Source organism: Bactrocera dorsalis, chromosome 2, assembly GCF_023373825.1.
Source record: "Bactrocera dorsalis isolate Fly_Bdor chromosome 2, ASM2337382v1, whole genome shotgun sequence".
Classification (NCBI taxonomy): Eukaryota; Metazoa; Arthropoda; class Insecta; order Diptera; family Tephritidae; genus Bactrocera; species Bactrocera dorsalis.
In genome coordinates this window covers 95,744,529-95,751,084 of record NC_064304.1, presented here as the reverse complement: position 1 = coordinate 95,751,084, position 6,556 = coordinate 95,744,529, and the positions used below count along the sequence as shown (strand labels likewise).

Below are 6,556 nucleotides of genomic sequence, written 5' to 3'. Positions count from 1 at the left end.
GTTTTGACATACGAGCGCTATTTGTGTTGCTTACAGTAACTTAAAATATTCATTTTGATCAAAATTGTAATTAAACCGCGGACATTTTCGAGCGACTTCTTTTCACAACTTTCGATGTGGATTAACTATTAAGAGTTATGAACTTAATTCATGTTTGACAATGCAATCAATCAAGGTCGTAGATCACTCCATGCTGAATTTCATGAAGTACGTCCAAAATAAGTTGTTGTTCCGGAAATTGACATTGCTAAAACGTCAAGTGACCTATTGCGTGATTGACAAAACGATGGGCATTAGTGAGACTAGCATATATTTAAGATTGCATGAAAATTTCAATCATTCAAGAAACGCCTCGTGACAATTGCTCGAAAGAAATTTTTAAAAATACGATAACGGTGACTCAAAATACGCCCTTGACAACACGATAGCTGATAAATCGTGGATTCACGCGTATGAGCCCAAAAGTTGACAGCAGGCGACTGTAAGGATGTTTCAAGATGCCCGGAATTCAACAAAAGTTGTTCAAGCATGAAATCCTTTCAAGCAAACAGTTGCCTGTATAGTAAAAACTGAACTGGTCGCAACCCTACCACTAAAACAACGCAGACTAGTAAACTTGGAGTGATACACAAACATATTTGTGCTAATCGTCCTTCAATAAGTCAGAAAAACTACCCGCGGAATAAGGATTACTGTTCAACACAACAATGCAAGCTCTCACACATTAAGTGGAACTCCTGCATTTCTGAGTACTCAAAACATCGATTTGATAACTCATCCATCGTATACTCCTGTCTTGGTACCGAATGATTTCTTTCTAGCTAGTAATTCCCATAAGTAAAAAGTAAACTAGAAGTCAAGGTTTCTCGACACTTGAACAGGCGGTTGATGCATTCACAAGGCATGTTTTGGAGATACTTCAAACAGAGTGGCAAATGCGCTTCGACAATTGGTTCAAAGGCATGGAAAATAGTATAAATCTTATTGGAGAATATTTTGAGACACAATAAAGTGAATTTCGATTCTTAAAATGTGTGCTTGTTCTCGAATACCGAAAAATAAAAGGCAGCGTACGTAGACAATAAAATTTAGTGAAAATATCGCACGAATGAAAAAAATTTTCCATACAAGCACTTCATTCCGATCACTCAGTTTGTATGGCAGATATATGCTGTAATATTCCGACATACGATCCGAGAAATTAAGAGTTTTTTGGTGAAAAAAGAATGGGTTGAAAATTTCAGATCAATCGACAAGCAGTCGAATCGACTAAGCTCGTCATGCTGATCATCTGAATATATACCTTTTACTGTCCCTGAATTTTTCTTTTGGATGTCGCAAACTTTATGGCAAACAAATTATATGTATACCCTGTTCAGTATATAAAAGAATATGCTCCTGTACCGGCTGTTGACTTCGAGATTTATTCCTCTTTTTGCGCTGTACCTCTCCTTTGGCAGCCAGTGTATTCTGTTATAGGATTCCGATTAGTATTAATCTTTGACGTTATCCCTGCAGTCGTTGCGTGGTCATATTTTGTTGTTGTAATTGTGTGAATTCATATTTGTCTTACGAATCGTCCGGTCATCCAAATTGTTTTTGACCGTTTTTTTTAACGTGAGCCCGAGGATTGTTATGATGAAAAATTATTGTGTCGTCTTTAGTCACACATTATGAATGTTTTTCGGAAGTAGCTTTCCAATCCTGATTCGGAATATTCGCACAATGAAATTTTAATCAATCAAATTATGCCATCTCTTGGCAAACCGCACAAATATACATAGTTATAGACCCAATATATGTATGCATCGACCCATTTTGTTCCTTAATTAAAATTCTGTCATTAAATAAATTACATTTTATTTTAGCACTAGTTGGAATCTCTGAACTCGAGCGTAATTATGAATTTGGGTTAGCTTAGAGAATAGTTGCAGCATATTATCTCTTCTCTGTGTTTCCTGGCTGTTCCACATGATTACACTCTTCAGGCTAATAACTTACCGCCACTACTTTAAATTTTAAATGTAATTATGAATATATTTTTTGTTTCTGTAATTTCAACAACATTACAACCCTTCCAACAAGTGATTTATCACTTTCAGAAATCTACTCAGCGCATGCTTTAACATTTATGGAGCTAATACAAGGTGACGGCAAGCAGTGTGTGCCACAAATACTGAATAGTTAGCATGAAAAACATAAAATATTTTATATTGAAGTCGCATGAATTCACAAGGTCACGGATGCGAGATCAGGGCCGCTGGTGAGTACGACAAGATGAGCAAGGTAAATTAAATGCCAACCCTTTTTAATGAATTTTAACTAATTAGTTATGTACATACAGCATACCCAAGAGGGTTGTGGAGCGGTCCCACAAAGAGTGGCAACAAAAGAAGCTGACTGAGTCAAATTTTATTGCTCGTGGCGCCGCAGAAATTATATATCAAAATCTGTAACTAGCATGAAGTATGCAAAAAGTTGGTACATTACAAATATACAAGTACGGTAGTCAAAACCAGCGACGGTGTCAGTTACACTGTACAGGTGAGCTGGTGAAACAATGCAGCGTGATGAAACAAAAAGCTCAACAAATTTTTGGCAGAAGTGAAAGCCATCGTGATAAGCTATAAAACGACGAATGAAAATGAAAAGCATTTCAAAATCTGCTTTTTGTTGCTTTCTAAGCTGTGCTATTCAGAAATACCACCCACCGAACTACAACTTTGTTTATGGCTATAGAGCGTAAGACTAGCACTAGAAAGCAACACGCATGTGCAAATAAATAGAATACAGGGTAAACTATAAGAAAATTATTATGCAGAATGACAATGACTTCAACACAAAAATCGCTAGAAAAGTTGCCATTGAGCGTGCAATAAGTAAGGGATTTGCTAAGGCTTTGTTATTGCCTTACAGTGCCAACAAGAAGTGTGACTTTTTCAAGTGTTTTCATCCGTTTTGAGCGCAATTTTTTCATAAGTACTGTACGTCCCTATATTTTTCTGTGTTTAACAGCACGTTTTGTTTACGCAGACATTCATATATATAGTATTTCCACAAAATTCGCTTCTCACAAATTGCTGAAGCGCCTTTCCACGGACCTCCCCATGCCTTAACGTCAATACAGTTTAAAGTGCTAATCTTGATTAATCATTTCGACAGCTGGGTTGTGATTTTAATAAACTTTCGCCAGTTAATTTATGGTTATCGCCTAATGCTCGCAAACAAAATGCTGCAACATGAAAGGCAAAATTTCTTGCCTTCATGCAGAAAAATTTCTTTTACTTCCTTTTTGCTGAAGAATGAAATTTTAGAGCGGGTTTAACAACGAGTAAGTCTTTTCACGAATTTTTAGTCGAAATATGCTTGAATCTTTGGTTTTGATATTCATACAGCTTTAAGCTTAATTATGTACATTTTACGGTTTTCGGTGATTAATATTTTCTTTAAAGCAAGCGAATGTCGGATAAATAATATTCATTTATTATTCTCACCTTACTTGCATTTAGAGATAATTGGCTAAAAAATGTGTATGCTGTTTGACTCCAAAGGCAATTTGATACTGTTATGAATAGCAATTTACGTGAAAAAGTATGCTTTTCATTACCGTGATGCTGACGCTGGTTTAATGTGCCGTTTTTCTGTCCACTCAAAGTGTGAATTATTTTCGCTTCAAGTTTAAATGTTTTATGTTAACATCAATTAACGTCATCAAGTAGTTTTTTTACACCTTAAACAGGCTCATATATAAATATGGATACTTAATTTGTGTTATTATAGACATATATGCTTGCATTTGTTGTAAATTGTAATACATGTAAATAGTTTCTCTCTTCCAAAAGCCATATAATACAGAATGTTAAAATTCAACATAAAAGTGCTGTTATAAAAGAGAGGATTATTTTACATTAGACTGTATTTCCACCATAAATTTTTTGATAACACTAATCGTGGAGATACACAGAACTGTTTCGTGTTAACTTCAACATAGCTTCGCAACAGCTAGTGCTCAACTCTCTCATTGCCGCAAACGGCGAACTCTTAGTTACGACTTACGACCGAAAATCCATTAGCAAAATAATGGCATTGCATGCTGCGTCCACAACTCAATCGGCATACTCGTAGTAGCCCACCAGAATCGATAATTGGAGCATCAATGCGAAACCGAAATCGCACCACGTTTACTCTAGTGGATAATGCGTATCCTCAGAGGCGCCATACAGTGCGCACCGAAGACGATATTACTGCTGAAAAGCAAAGTATCGAAAAAAACCCGAATAAGTCCATTTGATATCGAACGCAGCACTTGGAGCTGTGCTCGATCACTTTATGATAGATTTTGAAGACGGATCCCAATTTTCAGACTTGAAAGATCCAACTCGTGCAAAAAAATAAAACCGAACGATCATCAAGCGCGTTGTACGTTCGTTGAATGAGCCCAAAACTAGATGGACACCGATCCTGATTTCATAAGAAAATTTTGCTCAACGATGAAGCTCACTTTTTATTGGAATGAGAGTGAAGTAGTTCTCTAAACGCGAGTAGTCTTTGTGTGTGGCTTTCAGGTATTTTGCCTTGCCCTCGTTCACCACAAGACCAAGTTTCTCGCTTCTTTTTCGACTAGAAAAGCCTGCAATGATGGCTCTTTTAGATAGTTACACTGCGGTTCAGACACTCGTAACACTTCTCCCAGAATTATATTGAAAAAAAAACGCAGGCGAAGAAATCCCACTGTTTAAAACCTAGTCTATTATCGAAAGGCTCGGAGAGGTCCTTCCTGATTAAGAAGCAGCTGACGTATTCTGCATAACCGCTCATATATTTTTTTATTATTATATCCGTTTTATTTCCTCTTGAAAACCACATACCTAAATCAAACACCCTTTAAATTACCTTGATCCGCTGATTGCAAATTCAAACGAAACACGAGCTGCAGACCAACCGCGACTAGTAAAGTAGTGGCTAAGAGATACAATGCGCATTCGAGTGCCATTTACCTTCTCTTTTCCTCATTCACCGCAACAAAACCGCACAACAAAGGTCGCTGTGACCCTGACGAATAAATGCACTTGATGCCTTCATTCCCTTGCCGCAATGCTATTTATAGCCACTAACCGCGAGTGCAACAATTGAGTCAATAAATATTTATTTGTTCTTCAGGACGTGTTATTGGCAATGACATTGGCGAAATTGCATTTCACCTTCGTTTATACGTTGCGGTTTCACGCAATTATCATACCATACTGGATTTGAAAATTGTTAATAATAAGGCAATCAATATTTACCACATGTCTGTGATAAAATTATAATTAATAATTTCCAATAATATTATTAATTTTCTTTGGAATTTCCTTCTAATTTTACCATAAAATGCAGCTGCATTCTTTGATAATGTCAAACTCAGGTCACTTTATCACATTTCACTAATTCGTTATAATTAATTATCTTTGCAATTCAAATGTCGATTGACATAATTCGAATACTTTCTACTCATTGGTTTAAGTAAATCCATAATATTTCCGTAACACATTTTTCCAAAGTTATAGCAACAGTCGTTCCCTCTTCTTTTCGCAAAGTGGCGTCAATTCATGATACCAAGTGCCGCTAGGTCTTTATCTGCCTGTTCTCTCCATCGGAGTCTTCCTCTCCCTCTGCTTCCACCGGCGGCTGCTGAATAGAAAACCGAGAAAGCTGGAGAGTTCGCGTCCATCCGGACAACAGACAACATGACCTAGCCAACGCAGTCACTGTACACTCTTATTGAAGATTTTATCTTCTCTATTTAGCTCTATAGCTTATATTAATTTCTCCAGCAATAGATTAAAGAAGTCACACATAGGGAGTATCCTTGTCTGATACCTCGTTTGGTATCGAGCGGCTCGGTGAGGTCTCTCCCGATCCTGACTGCTTTCCCTATGTTGCACAATGTTAGCTTACTCAGTCGCCGCATCTTTTCGTAAAAATTTCAAGCACTACCTCTGTCGACCAGCTTCTCAAACTCTTCAAACTCACGCCTCTCTTTCCTCTTTCTTTTTTTTCAACATTTCGAGGTGGGATGTCCGCAATCGCTGTCGCTGTCAGCGTAGCTTCTCGATGTTGTACCTTCCTTGAGTTTGTTGGCCGACATGCTTTTCTGTTCAGAGGCGGGCGGATATCCTCAATACAAGAAAATATTGGTCCGAGTCGATGTTAAGTTCTCGGAGCGTACGCACTTTAAGAACACTTGATATGTACATGTCGATAAATTTTCTTTTCTCAAACCATTTGGTTTCGCCATGGAGGCTGAATTTTCCAACTGTTGTACCGAAGTTGTCCTCTTTGCTCACTCTGGCGTAAAACCGTCAATAACAGTTTTTATATCGTGACGGGAGCAGTTGTCATAACAGCAAAAATGATATCTTTGGTCGTATCGCCTTTCTTTTCTCACACCTCTATTCCCACACCAAATTTTCGTTCCTTCATGTAGCCGCCGTAAGAAAATGTCACAAGATCCTACTCATCTTTGTTCCTGTCCGATCCATCGCATCTTCTTGAACGGCGCTGATGTCATCCTTTA

The 6,556-nt window shown here is 37.6% G+C and overlaps 1 long non-coding RNA gene across 1 annotated transcript; it reads left to right on the top strand.

Annotated features, from left to right (window-relative positions):
- Nucleotides 1–1,871: 1,871 nt before the first annotated feature.
- On the top strand, nt 1,872–2,839 carry LOC115066493 (uncharacterized). Its single transcript, XR_003846051.2, has 3 exons — nt 1,872–2,024; nt 2,103–2,286; nt 2,345–2,839. It is a non-coding gene; the product is annotated as an uncharacterized LOC115066493 (long non-coding RNA).
- The last annotated feature ends 3,717 nt before the right edge of the window (nt 2,840–6,556 follow it).